Source organism: Herpailurus yagouaroundi, unplaced genomic scaffold, assembly GCF_014898765.1.
Source record: "Herpailurus yagouaroundi ecotype Mexico unplaced genomic scaffold, PumYag 100, whole genome shotgun sequence".
In the NCBI taxonomy this organism is placed as follows: Eukaryota; Metazoa; Chordata; class Mammalia; order Carnivora; family Felidae; genus Herpailurus; species Herpailurus yagouaroundi.
In genome coordinates, this window is record NW_024412391.1 from 76785639 (window position 1) to 76807715 (window position 22077).

The 22077-nt window shown below is 38.2% G+C and overlaps 1 protein-coding gene across 1 annotated transcript in view; it reads left to right on the plus strand.

The window, feature by feature from the left end:
* The first annotated feature begins 11505 nt into the window (after window positions 1-11505).
* The window catches only part of LOC121028804 (syncytin-1-like), a 130984-nt gene continuing 120412 nt past the window's right edge, over window positions 11506-22077 (plus strand). The window contains exon 1 of the mRNA XM_040472819.1: window positions 11506-11563. The gene's annotated coding sequence lies outside the window, so the exon portion shown is untranslated. The remainder of the gene's footprint in view (window positions 11564-22077) is intronic.

The window sequence follows — 22077 nt, forward strand, 5'->3', positions numbered from 1 at the left end:
TTCTTTTTGTATCTTCCTTGTTATTTATTTTTTTTTTGAGAGAGAGAGAGACAGAGAGAGAGAGAGAGAGAGAGAGAGAGAGAGAGACAGAGAGAGACAGAGCAAGCAAGCATGAGTTGGGGAGAAGAGCAGAGGGGGAGAGAGAGAATCTTAAGCAGGCTCCACACTCAGTGCAGATCTCAATGCAGGGCTTGATCTCAGGACCTTGGGATCATGACCTGAGCCAAAAATCAAGCATTGGACACTCAACCAACTGATCCACCAAGTCACCCCTCTTTATCTTTATCCTAGAAAAGCCTCCTGCCTTCCACCCTATTTTGTAGTTTTGGGAAAGGAGACTGCCTACTTCATGAAGTATTAAAATATTTTGTGTCCTCCTGTGTCCCTTGGATAAATTCCTAGCAGTGCTATTGCTGGGTCATAGGGTAGGTCTATTTTTAATTTTCTGAGGAACCTCCACACTGCTTTCCAGAGTGGCTGCACCAATTTGCATTCCCACCAACAGTGCAAGAGGGTTCCCGTTTCTCCACATCCTCTCCAGCATCTATAGTCTCCTGATTTGTTCATTTTGGCCACTCTGACTGGCGTGAGGTGGGGTGGGAGGGAGGAGAGGGTGGGTGATGGGTATTGAGGAGGGCACCTTTTGGGATGAGCACTGGGTGTTGTATGGAAACCAATTTGACAATAAATTTCATATATAAATAAAAAAAATATTTTGTGCCACATACACTTTGTCTTTAGTCATTTTTTAACAAAGCTAACTTATTAATTTATATGAGAATAAAACAAACACATATAATGCATCATTGTAAACCTGTCTCAGATCACATTCCGTGCACCACTGCTTATGACCACTCTCCATATCTGGGTGATGTTCACAATGAATGTGGTGGAGTCAGTGAATAATTAATTAAAGTAACTACATGCTAGCATCTCATATTAGTACACAATCTGTCAGCACTTGCATTTGCTGGTCAAACAAATATTTTCCACGAGATTTTACTGAACGATTTTAGTTAGGCTTTACCCCCAAATTCAATGATTTTGGAATAGTTATTCTGATATCATTATTTTTGATGAGGTAGCTGATTACACATGACATGGGATGTATTCCAGTCTCTTCAGAGCAATTCAATTATTAATAGCATTATAAAGCTTTTCACACAGGACTTATTTCTGTCCTAATGAAAATTAAAAGAGAATCCTTTGTGGTACTATGCAATTGCCTTCTTGTTGAAGAATGTCTAGGAATGAAATCTTAATGATTTGCAAGCATGAAAGTATACAAACTCCAAATCATAATTTGTATTTAAATCCATTGACTGAATTTAAGGAACATTCCATGAGGCATACAACCTAATAACATAAGCATGACACATTTTAGCATTCATGTGCAAAAATTATAAATATGCACTCGCATTTAATAGAGCAATATGTGAATTACATACCATTCAAAATGTTTATAAATATTATAGGACTATCTCCTGGAAATGTCAAATCGTAGAGTTTAATTGTCAGGTAATTAGACCTAAACTACCCTAGGAGGGAAGCTAAATGTTTTCTTTGCAGCCCAGGTAACAATCTGAACTCTGTGAAATCTGTGCACATTGCACATACATGTGCATGTGCACATTGTGCGTAGGAAACATGGTTTGTGACAAAAATAAAGCAGTAGAACAGTCCTGCCACCCATTAACAACAAAATTTGGGTGTTGGGGTGCCTTGGTGGTTCAGTCGGTTAAGTGTCTGACTTGGCTTAGGTCATGATCTCAGTTTGTGGGTTCGAGACCCGCTTCGAGCTCTGCTGATAGCTCAGCGCCTGGAGCCTGTTTCAGTTTCTGTGTCTCCCTCTCTTTCTGCCTCTCCCCTGCTCGTACTCTGTCTCTCTCTTTCAAAAATAAACATGAAAAAAAAAATTTTTTTTTTAAATTTTTTTTTTCCAACGTTTATTTATTTTTGGGACAGAGAGAGATAGAGCATGAACGGGGGAGGGGCAGAGAGAGAGGGAGACACAGAATCGGAAACAGGCTCCAGGCTCTGAGCCACCAGCCCAGAGCCTGACGCGGGGCTCGAACTCACGGACCGCGAGATCGTGACCTGGCTGAAGTCGGACGCTTAACCGACTGCGCCACCCAGGCGCCCCGAAAAAAAAATTTTTTAAGAAAAAAGTAACAACAAAATGTGGGTGTGTTTGCCTGGCCCCTTTCTTTGTGGAGACAGCACTACCAAACATCAAGACTTGGAGAATAACTATTTTCCCTACCAATAATGTTTTGAGAGTAGTTTTTCCAGTACCGTTGACACAATAGAGTCACTAAAAAGGGCCAGGCCAACTAACCAATATACATTCTTTTTCAGTCTTGATCTAACTTCTATTGCCAAGTCAGGAAGATGTCAGCTTTTTTTCCCCTTCATTGTGAATAATTTAGGTTTTAAGAAATTTCAGTCATCCTTAATAAGGTGAATTCACAATGTAACAATAACAACCTGAAAAGATTACCTTAGAATTCATTTGACCTCACGTGTCCAGTAAATAGCTTGGCTTCAAATGTTACCCAGTGTGTGGTGCCACTAAAAAATCTCTGGAAAAAAAAAAAATGAAATTCCCTGAAATTTTTCTAAATCAAGGATAATTCATTACTATTCAGAAGAAGCTCAAATTTATTATTTTGGTATAGTTTATGATGAATCATTATTTTATTTATTATTATTAATTTTTAGTGAATCATTACTCAAATGTTACCCTAGTTTTTACCTAAAATTTTCTTTGCTTGGTATTATCATTCTTAACATTTTACTTATTATGAAAATACATGTCTATTAATAGAGTGTACTGCATTCACAATGGAAGTGTCTACCTTCTTGTGTACAAGTACAGTGCAATTTTTAGCATTGTTTTGTCTAGAGTAACACAATAAGTCAACCCTAATGACTTAAAATTTTAACAGCAATGTTGTGGTTTGCATTTGTAGCTTATAATTTAAAATTACTCAGAGTGGCCACTAGATAGCAGTATAAGTCTTTGGACTCAATATGAAATACAACCTGAATAATTTTTAAGTTTTAGGTTTCATAATAGCTTTCACTAAATCTTGCCAAGAGGAAAAATCTGAGGCATATTACGGTATCAAGTATTTCTGAGTTATGTTCTACCTTGGGTTGGTATTTTCCTTCGTGAAATTAAACAATTATCTGGTAAATTTTAATTATGGCTAATGACTTCAATTTATTTCATTTTACTTATTTACTAAATATAAAGGTAGGATGTATTTATTACTGGAAAGGATACTCAACAATGTAGTCAGAAACTAAGTTGATGTTTTTTAATATACACTACACTTTTCAGTGCTGTCATTAAATCACATAAATTAAAATACATCGCTCATTTTAAAAATGTGTGAGTATCCTGGGGCACCTGGGTGGCTCAGTCGGTCAAGCATCCGGCTTTGGCTCAGGTCATGATCTCATGGTTTGTGACTTCGAGCCCCGTGTTGGGCTCTGTGCTGACAGCTCAGAGCCTGGAGCCTGCTTCGGATTCTGTGTCTGTCTCCTTCTCTCTCTGACCCTGCCCCATTCCTTCTGTCTCTCAAAAATAAAATAGATGTTAAAAAAAAATGTGTGAGTATGCATGTCCCAATTTTTAAGTTATGCATATATTGAAATATAGAGCCTGAGACTTTTGATCCAATGATAGATAAAAGTCACTTTCCTCAAATCCCATAAAAATGATCAAAGAAACACAAATGAGCAGTATCCACGGCATCGCTGGAAAACTTAAGAGGATGTCACATGAGTGTGATAGAAGCATTGAGTTTTTCAGATGGAACTCAATGGAAATATTTTTAAAGGAGAAAGTATATATGTGCTCTGAGAAATCCAAGAACAGCAAAGAAACAGAGGCACCAGAGAAGTGAACGGACCATTTTCCCCAGCAATCACAGAGAAAGCTTGGTGTGGCAGCATGAATGGCAGCTATGACAAATAAGAGAATTTAGAGACCACAGGACCAGGTTGGTACACAGCTTTGTGCCATAAGAGTGTCTGGCTGTGGTGTTTACTTACAGATTAAAGCTGGCAAAATTTTCTCCACATTAAACAAATGAAGTGCCTTATAAGTTCCTACTGTGGGTATCAGGGCTTGAAAGACACTCTGGTTGTATTTAAAGTATTTCAAGACCACCACAAGTATTTAAGAAATAAAACGATTTCTTGTAACAGGAAGGTAAAGTCCCAGAGTTTAACAGGGAGATTATTCTGTAGCTGGAAGAACTGTGTTCTGTGTCAAGGAAGGCCGCAGTTTGAACTTTTGTGAGTGACAATGCTGAAGGAATATAGGTTTCTTTAAAAGGCCAATATGATTAAGCAAAGGGAGTAAGTCCTTTATAGAAACTCTTCATGAGAGGTGCTATGCTTCAAAATGGCTTTATTTCTTGAACTACAGGATTACATTTTTCCTTTACAAACAGTTTTAAGACCTTGATTTAACAGCTTAACTATTCAGCACTATAATATTTAACATAAGAAAGAACTTTTGCTTAATTGCTTTGTCAAAAAATTTAGGTACTCCAAGAGGTTACCAAAATTTTCACGTTAGCTAACATTTTGGAAACTTACTATGTATCAAGCACTATCTTAAAGAGTTCTTCAGATTCATTTAAAAATTATTAAAGAACTCCATCGACGTAGGTACTATACTATCACCACAAGAGGCGTCAGTAAATTCTTAGTGAGTTCCAATCCATACAAGTCAGTTTCCCAATCCATGTCGATACTATGTGTGGTAGACAGAATAATAGTCCCCTGCTAAAGACGTCTATGTCCTAGTCCCCAGAACCTGTAAACATGTTACATTACATGGTAAAGAGGAATTAGATGAAATTAAGGTTGTTAACCAGCTGACTTCAAAACAAGGAGATTATCCTGGATTTTCCAGTTGACATTAATGTAATCACAAATGTTCTTAACAGGAGAAGTGGGAGGCAGAGGAGAACCAAGAGAAGACAGCATAAGGACTCAGTCCAGTACTGCTACTTCAGAGACAGAACAAAGGGCCACAAACCTTAGAACATGGGTGACCTCTAATAGCTGCAAAAGGCATCCAAATTCTCCCCTAGATCCTCCAGAAGGAGCACAGCCCTGACCACACTTGGTTTTCATCAGTGAGACCCATTTTGGACTTCTCAACTATACCTTTGCAAGGTAATCCGTTTGTATTGTTTTAAACCACCCAGTTGGTGGGAATTTGTTATAGCAGCAATTAAAAACAACCTATTATACTCTCATTTTTCTCTCTCACAAACGACAAATTATCAAGTGTGTTAACACACCTCAGAAATGCCTTCCACCATCCTCCGTGAGTCTGAGTTCTCCTATCAAGCTTTTACTTCCCTAAAGTCCTGAGCCTTCCCCGAAGATTTCAACGGAGTCAGGGCTTCCCGAAGTAGACCAATGAATAACAAGTATCCATGAGAAATTTAAGAATCCTGCTCTCCAGACACTGGTAACAACTATTGCTCTTCCATTTACTGGGCTCAAGTTTGACCTTATGACTATATTAGCATCCACCATTCTAAAAAGTCTGCCGACCTATTGTGATCACAAAGTACAAAGCACCATTTATCTGGGCTGCTGGATTTTCTTGGGTTGACAGCCAAGAGCAGCCACTTGGCACCCCCCAGGGTCATCAAAATTACATGTACCAAAATCATTGAGCCTAACTGTTGCCTGTTTTTATTTGAGCACCAAGTTTGGTTAAATATCGTATTATTCTTTTTTAGAAAATAAATTGGAAAACAAGTGACTAAATGGAAGAAACATTGCACAGAGAACGGGGGGATATGATCTGGTCCCGATTCTGTCCTAAGAGGTCTGTCATCCCTGGTGGTTATTTCATCTTTTTAAGTTACAGTTTCCTCAAGTGAAAGACAGTATGATTGGACACGAGCAGTCCTGAAACTTTTAGCCATAAAATCCTTTCTTCAGAAATCACAGGCAGATGGAACAGAGAAAAGTTAGCATTCTCTGGTTGAAGGAAGGAAGGACTGGCTTGCCCCGAAACCCACTCCCTATACATTCCCTCATGCCTGTTGCCTGGGGACCCCCGGGGCATGGCGAACACCATTTGAGAAATCACTGCATTACTGACTCTCTCCAAGTTCTTCCATGGAACAGAGCTCAGGATGCACATGTGGTGAAATGGAAAGATACACAAGTTCCATTTCATTATATCGCCACCTAAGAGTACGAATTTCATTCTTTAAATAATTAAGTGAAACAATGTAGTACAAATATTTTAGAAGGTATTTCTTTCAGAACCAGGTAGAATATCCTCTAGAAGGAACTGAATTTCAAGTCGAGCTTCAGAAATGAAAATCTAAATATAAAATATAGAAATGTAATAGGAGACTTATGAAGTCAAGCACACATAGTAGGTGATTAACTTCAAAAACAAAACTACATTCCTTTCGGAACCTTTATGTAACTGTAGATAGCAAATGCTCCTTACTTAACTCCCTGAACCACCAACATGAAGTTTTTCCTGTTGCTCATGGGTAGGACTTCTTAGTGCAGATTCTGACCCCACATTTGAGAAATTATAAATTTACAGATTTGTAGATTGTAAAAATCTTTGTCTTTAAATGGTCCAGATTTTAACACAGAGAACAAACATTTCCTCATTTGTTAGTACTATGAACATCATTTGTTGTGTGTATTTCCTCCTACTGTAATAACACAATAGTAAAAGGAATCTTTTTTTAAAAATTTTTTTAATGTTGATTTACTTTTGAAAGAGAGAGGGAGAGAGGGAGAGAGAGAGAGAGAGAGAGAGAGCGCGCACGAGCAGGGGAGGAGCAGAGAGAGAGGGAGACACAGAATCCAAAACAGGCCTCAGGCTCCAAGCTGTCAGCACAGAGCCCAACACAGGGCTCGAACTCACAAACCGTGAGATCATGACCTGAGCCGAATCCGGACACTCAACCAGCTGAGCCACCCAGGCGCCCTGTGAGAGGTATCTTGTGTAACTCTAAAGAAGGATTATTTAGAAGAGCCTAGGATTATTTAGAACCACAAACTAGGTAGTTATAAAAACATCACTTTGAATAAGTGACTATATCTACATCTGTATGCTTTATCTTACAATCCCAAGGTCTGTAAATTTATTATGGAATTCTAGGCTTAAATCCATATATATACACACATACATGGCTTAGTTCTTTTGGTATTTGTAGGTAATATATAATATTTTCTAAAAATCGTATGACCGTTAGACTAGCTCCATAAATGAGACATTTAAGAATTATGCCCTCTAGGCACTGCTCACTTTTAAGAACTCCATTCTTCCATGTGTGGGCCTGAAGTATAACCTTATGAATATATTAGCTTTAAGACTCAAGAGCATCCATGGAATATGTGTATGTTTGGAGTAGAATACCCATTGCACACTGAATTCTTGTGCAAGTTAGTTTTAGTCATGTTAGACAATAAACATGAAGAGATTAACTAGCTGCTTAAATATTTTGAAACTTAATTGGATTTTCAAGAAGATAATACTTTTAGGTAAAAATGCAGAGAACATGGAAGAATATATCAAGACTTAGGGTAACCTAAAAGAAGGAGTTAAACATGTATACACCAGCCCACGTCTTTCCGATCTTAAAGGTTCTTCAATCTGTGATGGTGCCCAATGTACAATAACACAACTTGAGTCTTTTAAAGGTCTGATTTCCCTTTTTCTCAGCCAAAAATACTGTCAGCAAGAACTTTGAGCCTTCAGAAGTTGTCTGAACCACAGTAAGGATCTTCTTGATGTCTTGGGCAAATACAGAAAGAGATGGGTCATCTTTTAAGACATTTAATATGTATTTGAGTATTAAATAGCTCCTGTTTAAAAGCTACACAATATGTACTCTTTATTTTGAGTTGTTTGCATTATATTAGAGATTTTGAATCAAGTGTCATTAAAATAATTTGTAAAGTAGCTGTATATATATTTGAATATGTGTAAAAAGTTATATAGAGGATGGGAGAGGTACAAACTTGCCATCCTGGAAGAATTGGCAACTCACTACTCAGTGGTTTAGTTCCATGGATAGCACCTAACGAGGCTGATGAAGATTAATTATGCTACGATTCCTACATATTTCCTATTAGAATAAAAAAGATTTCTGAAAAGAAATTGTCCTTTTTGTGATTATTTAGCTGAAACTCAATGGGAAAGAAAACAGAAGTATCATATACCTGGAGTCATGGGTCTGTTTTGTATGAATCTCTAGCCAGTAGCAGCAATTTAAACTATTTTTTTCTTGTGTACAACATATTGTCAAGATCATCCTGCTGTGAGAACAATGAAAAGATATAAATGGAGAGAGATTTTGCCATTGGTGTTGTGCTTCCTGCTCATGTATCTGTATCTGCATTTTAAATGCCTGCCAGTGCCTTTGAGTAAAAATATAACTAAAGCAAGACAAACAGGTCAGGAAACTGACCTACTTTCTTCATCTTTCTGCTTAACAGTGTATGGCAAGGCTTAAGAAAGTGAATCATGGTAGTTTTAAAAATTTGAAAGTTGTAGGAACAAAGAAGAGGTACTCTAGCCTTAGCCACCATTCCTGGAAAACACACACACACACACACACACACACACACACACACACACACACACAACTATTTACATAAGACCCTGGGCAACATTTTGAATGGTGACAATTTGTGACTAATTTTCCCAAAATAATTTATTCGATTATGTCTATTTGAATGGAGAATGATTTTTACAGCAAAACTAATTACTGGTTGTTTTTCTTACTTATAGTATATATTACCAAGTTTTATCCATTTAACAAAATTTCTTAAAAGACAAATACAGGACACTGATTACCTATTAACTCATCACACAGTCTTTGCCCCCAAGAAATTTTTGACATGGTTACCAAAAATACAGTTGCAGTCCCTACATGCTGAGATGTGCGTATTAACAGAATTCTGCAAACACTAGGAGACCATCAGTAGTAATATTTGAGTTCAGGTCTGAAGGTCTGAACTGACCAGTTTTCAAGCATTTAAATTAAGGGAACAGGGGGCGCCTGGGTGGCGCAGTCGGTTAAGCGTCCGACTTCAGCCAGGTCACGATCTCGCGGTCCGTGAGTTCGAGCCCTGCATCGGGCTCTGGGCTGATGGCTCAGAGCCTGGAGCCTGTTTCCGATTCTGTGTCTCCCTCTCTCTCTGCTCCTCCCCCGTTCATGCTCTGTCTCTCTCTGTCCCAAAAATAAATAAACGTTGAAAAAAAAATAAATTAAGGGAACAGAACAGGCAATGTGATGGGCAATACGTTCAGTGCAGCAATGACACAGAGCACAGGACTATACAGGATGATGGGAGAAAAAACTAGATATGTGTGAGTAGGAAAGATTGAGTTTTGTATTACAGAAAAATAAACTGCTACATTATGTGTATGTAATACACACACATACATACACCTTTAGTCATTCATCTGTAATTCCTGGTGGTGGTAGTGAGTGGCTCTGGTAGGCTTGATTTTTTGGGGTCCTACGTGATGGAAGCTTCTTCTTCCTTAACACATAACTTCTAACAAATCCATGGGCATCAACATACAGCTGGAAGTCTGGCCTAGAAATGGTTTATATTGCCTCTGCCCACATTTTCTTGGCCAGAACTCAGTGACCTGGCCATGTTTTATTGCCAGGGAGGCTTGGCAGTGGAGTCTAGCTGTCTTCCCAGGATGAATGGAAAAATGATAAATTCCTGGTTCGTCTTTGCCACAGACCTGACATGCTATACTAGTGGAGACTGGTGATTTTTTCATGTGGGGAATCTCACAGTCGGATATGCTACTTACGAAGCTCACTTGAATATAGTAGGAAATATACCCTAGGATAGGATAAGACTTGTAAGGGAGAAGCTAGTTCATGAAAGCTGGTAATTAGAACACGAAGACAGTGGCAGCCTCACAGGAAAATAGAGGCAAAATATACAAAATATTCCTGAGATATATAATCAACTGGATTTAGTGACTGACTAGAGACTGAACGGAGGTACAGAAAAGGGTGGAAAATGAGCATTTTAGTGAGAGAATGTATTGATGGTGGTACTAAAGTCAGGAGCATGTCAGGTGAAGCAGGATCATATATGAAAAAGAGGAGCACAGTTTTAGAAATGGTAAGTTGTTAGTATTTGCAGGACAAGTGAGTGGAAATTTCCAGCGGAAGAACAAAGTCATAGATCTGAATTTTAGAGGAATACAGGAGCATGCTTTTTGTGGGCATGGCAATCAAACAATCTATGGTAATGAGACCAGAAGCAAACACCAAGGAGATGTCGTGGAGCAAAAGAAGATGAATTTTGCAAATTCTAGTTCTCCTACATCTGAAAAATTAAAAATAGAACTTTCCCTGTTGGCAATAACAACATCATCTTTCTCACTCAGTTGCTGTACAGATTAAATCAATCACATGATGGCATTTAAAAGACTAGTCTCGCGTCTGACAAATGGGAAGAATTTAGTAAATGGAAGGAGCTTTAACTATAACACGAATAAGAATGATAATCACCAGTTGATTCTGAGTGCCTTTGACCATTGTGTGGGGAGAGAGAGCTCTACTTCCCTTCACACCTGCCTCTGCTTTTACAGATTCTGCTCCATTCTACAAGCAATGCTTTTCCTTACAGGCTACGTTAATTGTTCTGCTAGAATTTCTCTGAAACTAAAGGAAGCTGCCCCTTGCACCGATTGCAAATTCTACACAATTATTCTTCACAGTGCCATACCTAGTGTTTGGGATTGTAAGAGCCTCTCAGAATTCTAATAATGTTCTTTACCAAGTGATTGTGTTTTTTAATGGGCCAACCATGGGCAAAGCAATGAAAATTAAAGTAAAAATCAAAGCCACAAACCTAAGACAAATGTAGCAAAAGTTTTTATGGTGGTAGGGACAATAACAGTTTTCATACTGATGTATCATATCCCTTTGCCTTTGATTTGATTCCTGTGGGTGTTTAGTTAATACGGAAACAACAAACATTTTATCTCCTTTCTTGAATTTTGCTATTAGAATGACAACTATTAATGTATTTCCTGTTCTCCTAGGCTCTTCTCAGTTAAAAAAAAAAAGAATAGAGCTGTTTTATCATATGAGGTAACACATAAAAAGAACTAAGTTCATTTTAAAGTGCTATTCAAATTTCAGTTATTATTTTATCATTTAAGTGAATCACAGCTAGATTCATTTAAGCCAGTGCTGGTGATTTTGCCAATCTATTCAGAAGTTTCTGGTGGGTTGTAAGGATTGTGCCCTCAGGAACTTGTCAGCAGGGAAATAAACGGAAGGGCCTCTAACTTTAACATTATGTCAAGAGCCTGATCTGAAACAGTCAGGAAACCAACTTAGAAGCACAGCTTGACCCTGTAAGCACAGCAAGGCAAGAGGAAAGTTAAAGAATGACTGGATCATTCAGAAGAGACAGAGAGTGGGCAGAATGCCAGTCAGATAGGTTCATTTCTTCAGGAGACCAGGGACCCTGACAGAGATGGACTCTCTCTCGGCAACAGGTATCACATATGCTATAGAGGTTGCTACGTCTGGTATAGCATGATGCCATTAAAGATACAAATCACACAAATCACTTTTCTTGTTCTGATTACATGATCATCAAGCAATCTTTTGATTATAATTTGGCTTCTCATGGTTTTTCTGAAAGGGAGGGAACGTTCTCGTCAGAGGATGCCTATCTTCATGTTCTGTTCCCGTGGCAGATGTATTTCTCAATATGAGTTAATAAATTAGGCAATTTAGTTACAGTTTGTTTCATGTGAGTGAGTTTGTATGAATCCCTGAGAGTCATCTGTGAGGACAAAAATTAAAGTTCTGAAGCTGCGAAATGGAAGACCAAACCACGGATCAAGGGATATCTGATCCTAGGAGGTCTGTTGGAAGAAAGTCAACAAAGAGATAGTCCTCTTTAAACATCTTTACAGCCAATATAACTTAAATATGGAGGTTGACAGCTGGAATAACTTCGGTATAGAAATATTGACAATTTGCAGGCACAGTTTTTATTCCAGCATCATAACGGCTAACACTTCTGGAACCTGAACAAAATTAAACTGTTCAGCTTAAACAATCAATGGAAGTTGCATATTTCATGGGCCTGAACACTTTTAAAAGCTCAAGGATTTATCACGTGACCAGCCAGAACATTGTGCCCAATCCTTAGTTCTCAGCTGATCGCCATCTCATTCACACACACAAAAAATGATTGAAATTACAGCATTTAAAACCTTATGTTAACTACAGTGAAAACATGTATTTCAACTTCTCTTAACTATTGTTTTATCTGTCACCCATTTGAAAAATGGTACAGTGGTCTGGTAAAGATTCAGAATATCTCATAGAATTGTTTTGATCACTAATCATTTTGCACCCTAACAAAATACACTGTATATACTTAGAAAAAAGTTATTTGAAGTCCATTAATTTTATTTAAAAAATTATTGAGGTATAGTTGACAGGAATTCTCAACAAAAAATGTTATTCTGATCATATACAAAGATAGAAAAATAAACATTATGGATGTGGTCCCTTAGTTGCACAATACTAATTATTTTTAGGAAAATTGTGTGTACCTCTTAGTCATTGCTACTCAAGAGTCCATTTTATGCAGCAAACACCACTCAAACATTCTAACAAGCACACGCTATTATATTTTTAATTTGTAGTTTTCAGCAATTACCAGGATAGGAAAGCCAAGCCTGTGTGGTATTTTTTGCAGGTGGTGAGTATTAATGTTTAATGCCTATATTATCTGCCAATGGCCACCAGAATATGCACATACGAATGAGAAAACTGGATATATCTTTTAGAATCACTGTGCTTGTAATTGCATTTTAAGATCAGGTGTAACGTAAAGATGTCTTCGGTGAAGGTTAAAAAACTTAGTGAGGGGCACCTGGGTGGCTCAGTCGGTTGAGCCTCTGGCTTTGGCTTAGGTCACGATCTCATGGTTCTTGAGTTCGAGCCCTACGTCCGGCTCTCTGCTGATAGCTCAGAGCCTGGAGCCTGCTTTGGATTCTGTGTCTCCCTCTCTCTCTGACCCTCCCTTGTTCATGCTCTGTCTCTGTCTCAAAAATAAATAAACATTAAAAAAAATTTTTTTAAAAGCTTAGTGGTTCACATAGTTCTACCTCTTCAAATTAATTGTTTATTGCCAAAATGCTACTTTTGCCATCATTGCATACTGATTTTGAAGGAGGATATCAGCATGCGACTGCCAAGGGGGGAAAATGGGTATACATTTCAAAATGGACTTAAGGTAATTATAAAAACAGGAAGCTACAGTTACTTATTTCTCAAACATTTTTACTTGTAACAAGTAGAAATGTGCCTAATGTAAAGGTTTGGTAACAGCTTTTTATCCAGTAGACATGTGCATGTATATATACACGTGTGTGTATATATATGTATATATGTGTATATGTGTGTGTATATATATGTATATATGTGTATATATATGTATATATATACTTGGTATCACCCTTCTTTAATGAAAAATTATGAAATTATCAGCTTTTCACTTATTGACCTTTATTATGGTTTCAAAAATCATGTATTACGTTTCATTGTCAAAGAAAACTTTTACAAAAATTTAAAAACCGTGTATTATACTTAATGTTCTTTTATTTTCAGGAATAGGACTTGCATACACAAAAGCACAGTAATACTTGTTGTGAGCTGTTTTTATATTTCCATTCCATCAACTGAAACCTAATCCAGTGTGGTATGGATCACAGAGCCTCAATACAATACCTGTGGGTGGTTTTGTTGTTCCTTAAAGGAACTTTGGGTCACCAAATGAGTTACTGTTTGATTCCAAAGATCAGCAAGCAGGCAGTGATCTGTTGAGCTGCTTTGAATAGGGGCATATAAAGTCATTTTGTTGTTGTTGATGTTTCAGCATGTATCTACACAAATAAGATCAATAGCTACATTTTATCTTTTGCCTTGTGGCCAGGACTGCATTAACAGTTTTGTAGGTATGTTCGTCATTTAATTTAAAAGTTTTGTAAAAGATATCTATGCACCCCCAGGGTAAAGAGGGAAACCAGGGCATTTAGAATTTAAATGGTTTTGCCCAAGGTCACAGTAGTAAGAAGTGAGTGAAATCCATTCTCATTTTGGTCCGTCTCCACAGCATGTGCTCTTAACCACAATTGCATCTTGTTACAGATCTGTTACCAATGTAGTACATACAGTAGGTACTGGTTCTGTGTATGCATTAACCCAGATAGGGCATATGGAGACAAAGATTTATGTATCTTTTCAAATCATTCCATTTTATAGCAACACCTCACATATTAGTGATACACATCAAATCTCGAAATTTCTTTCCATTATCGGCAGTATTTTCAAAGAGTTCAGAGAATGATTATAACAACAGATACATGTGTATGGAGCAAACGATTTAGGTATCTGAGGCCTGAAAAATAACTCAAACCTCCCAAGATTATGCAATCTCTTTTCTTACAAGGAACAATTCACAGTGTAGTAAAACTATGGGGAAAAAAATGCTCTTGCCATTTAAAGCCATTTCTAGAGAAGCTAGACAGAGCATGTTTTTAGGGTGCTATCTATTCTAAAACATTTAAATTGTCTCTTGGTCTAGGTTACTCTTTTGGGGGGGGGGAAAGGGGAAAAAAAGAAAACATGGAGGATCACCAGGAAAGGAGAGCAACAGATGAAGCAAAGACACGAGGGAAGAAGGGGAAAGTGGAAACATGCATTCTAACCCCAAGCTCTGTTTTCATTAAATCCTTGAGCCTCCAGCGGAATCCATCAGAGTGTAGGAGGGGGATTCTCAGCACATTCATTGTTCCCTACTCTCTCAATTGTGACAATGATCAAAATGCCTGTGTATAGTTCTTGACAAATGGAAAAAGAATTCTGTCATAGAGCTTCTAAACGGTTATTAGAAACATGTCTGAGTTGTACTGTCAGATGGGCTTAGAGATTCTAAGCCCTGTGGGGGAGGGATTGATATCTTTCTGGGTGAGGTTGTCAGAACTTCCTGCAACACTTAATAAAAACAGCAGTAGAAACATAGTGAAGATGGGGAGTGGGGGGAGAAAACTTCAACCCTGGACTGCAAACTCTGAACAAAATCCTGTTCCTCCTACGGAATTTCATTGCCAGTGTTGGTAGGAGTTTTAAGGGGATGCTGCATTTAGAGTCTATTATTTGTGATATACATTCTGGGATCAATGTTCCTGTGAAACAAATAAGATTATCCCCATTAGTGGCTAATAAAATTAAGCACTCTCTTCAGTGATATTACTCGGTGGTTGTTCCTATATGCCTGAAGTAAGCACCTGACTGCAGATGAACTGCATGTAAAGATGGCTTGTGACTGTCAGCGTATCAGCAAACCATATGGCAGATTAGACTTCTCTCTGGTAATTTACCCGAAGGAAGCCAAAATAATTAGAAATCACTCTCAATAACCGCAGTCGCACATAGCATCTCAGTCACTGAAATGAAACGGTTTTCAGAAGTGTCTGTTTTGCAGGTAAATTCCAAACGACGGGCTACAAACTAGCTGCTTGTATTACACATCGTCATGTAAAATGGGGCTACAGACTGAATTTTAAACACTGAGGTTGTTTTCCATCTGCTTTCTCTATTGATTTCACTTTGAATGGTTTTGTTTTTTGGTAAGGAAAAAGCCTGATCATGAGCGTAACCAAATACAGTCTGTACCTTTCCTTATAAGGGACACCATTGGTGGTGGCAGTGGGGGGTGATAGAAACCAACCATCGTGTATTCAGTATATTCTCTCCCAGTGATGTGCTGTATAATGCTGGAAAATTTTAAGTAATTTTAAATAGTTAATAGCATAAATATGAAGATACTATGGCTCACTGCTTCTCAATTTTTTAATGTGCTTATGAGTCGCCTGGGCATCTAGTTAAAATGCAGATTGTGATTCAGCGGGTCTGGGGGCTCAACCTTCCATGTGCTGCTGATACTGGTCTGTGAATCACAACTTGAGTAGCAAGGTTATAGACGCTCCATATTTCATTAAGCAAATGAATGCTCACAAAAAAAATCTGACTTTTGTGATGTCTTCTTCAGTAGAAGCAATAAATGTTTTTTTCCTGCTTTTTGAACTTTGTTGAAAACCAAGGAGGATCTTCTCTAATTCAAGACCTGTATGTCATTAACTCCAAATGGCAGAATAGTCTTTACTAATGTATTAATATATTAATATAATAAATGCATTAATATGTTTGTTCTATAAGTAGGAGAACTGGGAGGCTCAGTCTATTAAGCATCTGACTTAGACTCAGGTCATGATCGTGCAGTTCATGAGTTGGAGCCATGAGTTGGGCTCTGTGCTGACAGCTCAGAGCCTGGAGCCTGATTCAGATTCTGTCTCCCTCTCTTTCTGCCCCTCCCCCACTTGTACACACAGTCTCTCTGAAAAATAAACATTAAAGTTGTATAAAAATACATTTGTTCCGTAAATATATTGGCATCTACACTAGGTGAGACACAGGGAGTATACATGATTCCTGGCAACATGAGGCTTATAGTCTAGGCAAAGAGAGGGAATAAATACTGCATACATTAAATACGTATTTCTTCTGAAAGAGGTCACTGAACATTAAAGATGCAAGAGGACTTAACCTAGTAAGCCTTCTCTGAGAAGTGGACATTTATTTTTTTAAAGTTTGTTTATTTGGAGAGAGAATGCACGCACCTGTGGGAGAGCTGGGGAGGGACAGAAGAGGAGAGGGGAAGAGAGAGAGAAAGACAGAGGATGAATGAATCCCAAGCAGGCTCCATACTGTCACCGCAGAGCCCAGTGTGGGGATGGATCTCACGAAATGTGAGATCATAACCTGAGTGGAAATCAAGATCCAGACACTGGGTTGGATTCAGACGCTGGGCTCAGTGGGTTAAGCGCCGGTTAAGCGCCCAAGTCTTGACTTTGGCTCACTTCACAATCTCAGGCTTTGTGAGTTCCAGCCCTGTGCTGGGCTCTGCACGCCAACCTGAGGAGCCTGCTTGGGAGTCTCTCCGCCCCTCCCCCCACTCTCTCTTGAAATAAATAACATTTTAAAAATTAAAGAGTCAGATTCTTACCCACTTACCGGACTGAGCCACCCAGGCACCCTGAGAAACTGACACATAAGCTCTGAAATATACTCAGTACAGTGGTGGGGCACACTGTTGAGAAACTGAAAAATGTATCCACGTTGCTGTCCTGAGAGAGGGAGGGAGCAGTGCAAAGGGAAGGCTGGAAAGGTGGGAGAAATCATACCACGCAGACTTTGTAAGCCACGTTAAAGATTTTAGAATGAATTTAAGAGCAAAGGCAAAGTGTTTAAGAGTCTAAGCTTCTTAAGAGATACATTTTAGGGGCACCTGTGTGGCTTAGTCAGTTAAGTCTTCAGCTTCCGTTCCAGTCATGATCTCACTGTTCATGAGTTTGAGCCCTGAGGGGGGGCTCTGTGCTGACAGCTCAGGGCCCGGAGCCTGTTTCACATTTTGTGTCTCCCTCTCTCTCTGCCCATCCCCTGCTCATGCGTGTGCTCTTTCTCTCAAAAATAAATAAAAACACTAAAAAAAAAAAAAAAAAAAAAAAAAAAAAGATACACATTTTAAAAATGTCCTTCGTGGTCATATTTACTAAACTGATTAATGGATGTGAAAGTGAGGCTGAAGCACTCTGGGTCAAAGTTGACAGTGGGGGTAGAGTGATGGTTTACTTTTTAGCTGATCTGATGTGGGAAGTGAGAGAGAAAGATATCAATGACACCTGGGCAGAAACAATTTTGGTGGATGGTGGTAGCATTTGCTGTGATGGGACACTCTAAACACAAACGTGTTTTGGTAGGTAAGACATTAAGGGGTTTGGGGGTTATGGGAACCTGTAAGCCCCACTGGATCTTGGTTCTGGATATTCCTTTTCTAGGACATGTATTTTAAGGGTACACTGGGCTTATTTTAATCAAGTATGGTACATCACACAGACACAAAAATTACTGTCATGAGGAAAAAGTTTGTAGGCTCACAAATCCCTAGGAGCAGGAGGCATGGCGTACCAAGCAGGGCCAAACAGGGAAGTACCAGGGTCAATCAGGAGGCAAAAGGTTGGGGAAGTGTTATGGGTGGTTTCCTCACAAGGCAATGGGTAAGGCAGGGTAAAGAGGTTTAGGATTTGCTAGGTTAAACATTCTCAGCCGACTTGGGGGTATATAGATTGTCTCTAGTTGTCTAGCCCTGAGGCCATTAAGGCAGAGGAATAGTGGCCTAGAGTGTAAGAGCTGATAAAAGAAGGAGTTGGGAGTATGGGCTCTCTGGATTGGTGGGTTTGTGTTTCAAAGACATGTTCAAGAGTGAGTTATTTATCATCTCTAGAATTAGCTGAACTTGGGAGGGGCAGGCCCTTTGTGTACAACCAAGGCCCAGATCTCAAAACACTAGAATACAGAAAATAAAAAGACATGGTTAATGCAGTCAACATATCCAATGGAAAGGTGGATATATGTGTTTGAAGATCCAAACGAAGTTTAGGGTCAGACTTAAGTTTAGGAACCTCAAGCATATGGATGTCATTTAAAACCTGGAGGCAATGAACACATTAACATAACCTATGGTGAGAATACAGAATAGGGAGAAGAATGTTTTGGACTGATATAATCAATTAAAGTTTGGAAAGAAAAGGAGAAATTCTCAGTTTACTGACAATGATTAGTAAGATGAGTAGGACAACGTCAGGAATGTGTAGTTTCATGGAATCAAGGAAAGGAAAACAAGGCTAGCTCTATCAATGGCATGAACTACAGATGAACAGAGACACAAGAAGTTTGCATATTCTCATGCTGATTTCTTAGGTGTTTTTAGTTTTCTTTAAAAAATTGCTCTTCAGGTAACTAAAATGACTTTTGCAATGAGGTATTTTCTCCAATCCGCTATTTGTCTTCCAGCTATAGATGCTACAATTGCTACTGTAAGTATCAAACAATTGGAACATCATTATAAATACTACCATGTAGAGTCTTAGCTTTATCACTAATACACAATGAGAATTAGACTGAACTTTCATTGATTCCTTTATGATGACGTACTATATTAATTGTTCTGAACTGGGAGAGAGAACATCAAACATCAGAATTTTAGACATGAAAGTGATTTTTTTGAGTTTATTTATTTTGAAAGAGAGGAAGTGTGAGGAATGAGCAGAAAGAGACAAAGAGAGAGACAGAGAGAGAGAATGACAATCCCAAGCAGGCTTCATGTCACCAGTGTGATCTTGACTTGAGCCGAAACCAAGTGTTGGACGCACTCAAACAACTGAGCCACCCAGATAGCCCAATAATCATTCTTTAACTAGATCGTATGGCCTATCGTCATAGAAACCATGGAATTTTAAAATCACATTTTTTATTCAGTTGATTTGGAAAGGTTTAGGAGTCCTAACTTATATGATGTTTGGCTTCAATAACTTCTTTCAATGGCCACCTTCCTCTGCTGATGCAAAATCCTGTAATGGGCCATCCTTGTCTCTTTCAAGGTAGTTCTTGTAATGTGACACCTCTAAATAGTTCACAATTTTAAATTTATATCCACTCAAAAGCTACTTTCCTAGAACTCGACACTGGGGCTCACCTGACTGACTCTTCCTCTTGTTAGGTACCATGAAATATTTGAAGACCTATCATGTCTTTTCTTCTAGTCATCCTCAGGTAACTCAACAGTCTTCTCATGGCATAGTTTCAGTTGCTTCAGCCTATCCATTCATTGGATACACTATATAATTTATTGATGTTTGTGTCTAAAGCCAAAAACGAATCTCACTGCTCTAGATGTGGTCCAACTAGTGTAGAATATGACTATTAACTTCTGTATTTTGGACACTATACAAAGACCATTGCTGGTTTGTTGTTGTTGTTGTTGTTGTTGTTGTTCTTTTAATAAACACATTATGCTGTAGATGGCTTAAGCCTATACTTATCCTAAATTCCCTAAGTCATTGTTTACAGACCTACTGCCATGAATTTTCATATGCTCATTTTAGATTTTTATTTGATTTCTTTGGAAAGATATGTAAAACTTCTATGGACTCCATTAAAGTTTATTCTGTTTGATTTCAATTACCTTTCCTATCATCCTGTCTATATCTTTTTTAAAGTTACTTATTTTGAGAGATATCATGAGCAGGAAAGAGACAGAGACAGACAGACAGACAATGCAGAGCCCTATGCAGGGCTCAAACTCACAAACTGTGAGATCATGACCTGAGAGGAAATCAGGAGTCAGACACTTAACTGACTGAGCCACCAGGAGCTCCCTGTCTATATCTTTTCAGAACTTACCATCGTTTCATACATATGCCTTCCCTCTTAACTTCCTGTCAACACTTAATTTGAGAATCATTGCTGTATTGTCATACAAGCCATTGATGGGTGAAATTTTCAGTGATGGGCCTATGAAAAAGCCCTTTTACCTGAGGTTCCTGTGATATTTGTGGAAATACCAATCAGCTTTTTAGTTCATGTTTCCCCATTCAACCAAAGTACAACCCAACAAGCTGTACAACATTCAGCCAACATATCTGTGTTCATGAAACTATTGGGGAAATGAAGTAAATGCTTGGTTGAAACAAAAACTCCACATTTACTACCTTTCTGTCACTCATCAGTCAATAATCACCCTATAAAAATAATGTGTTGATATTTATAGAACAAAGTTGGACACAAGAATGGTGAAAAAACTGTTTATAAAAATTTAGGTATCTGGACCCTCAGCTTGATGCTCCTGCCCCTCCCTGTCCTATTTCACTTTGAGTGCTTAAGAAACAATCATGTGAAACGGCAACATCTCAGAGAAATGTCAAACCCTCACTTCCTGGGTTATTATTTACTAGTTTTTCCATGTTGAAATTGCCTTTCTGTTTAGTCAGAGGTAGAGCTCTTGAGATGTGGGTCTTTATTTTTTTTTAAAACAGGAACAGACTGTAGTAAGGATCTTTACTACACTACTTTACACACTATAAATCTGCACTGATATTATAGCCATAAAATGTCCGGCTAAGCAAACACTAATAAACAAATCTTACTGCTTTGGCTGAGAGAAGCGTATCAAAATAAACTATTCCTACCTAATATGGACTTTATTGCCAGCTATTATACAGTGAATATTTAAACTCCATTGTCGTGCCTCAACTGAGAAAGCTTTCCTGGATCAGCATTTCTTAAGCTGCATGAATCACACATAATGCTAATGTTGGTAATAAATGTCTTCAGCTACTCCGTCCAGCTAGGGTTCTCCAGGAACAATTGTCACATTAATGGTCATTTATCAAAGCCGAGTAGGAGTTTTGTAACTGGACACGTAAAAGTTGTAGACTAGATACACAAGCACATATAGATATAGGTCTATGGGTTTTACATATAAATATATTTCTATGGTTTTTCTTACTTTCTTTAGATTCCTGGGCCACCATTCAAAAAATAAAAATAGTCCTTTGACCTCAGAGTGTCTTGGCCCCAGTTAGAGAAGAAAATGATTTAAAATAGTCATTTCAATCATGCATACTCTCCAATTTAGTTTTTTGACTAGTATTTTAAAGAAAAGTTAATATCGAACTATTACAGATTCACAGGAAGTTGTCAAAAAAATCTACAAGACAGCCTTGTGCATCCTTTACCCAGTTTCATTTAATGAAAATGATAGGATAACAGAAGCCAGGAAATGGATATTGGTACAATCCACAGAACCTATTCAGATTTCAGTTTTACATGCATTCATCTGTGTTGCATGTATGTGGTTTTATGCAATTTTATCCTATGTGTAGACTTGTTACCACCATGCTATCAACATAGAGAACTGCTCCATAACCATAAATCTCCTTTGTGCTATTCTGATAGCCACACCCTCCCCTCCCCTCATTCCTGACAGCCACTCATATGTTTTCCTTCTCTATAATTTTACCTCAAAAATATTTTATAAATGGAATCATACATACAGTGTATAACCTTTTGTGAGTTTTTTTTCATGCAG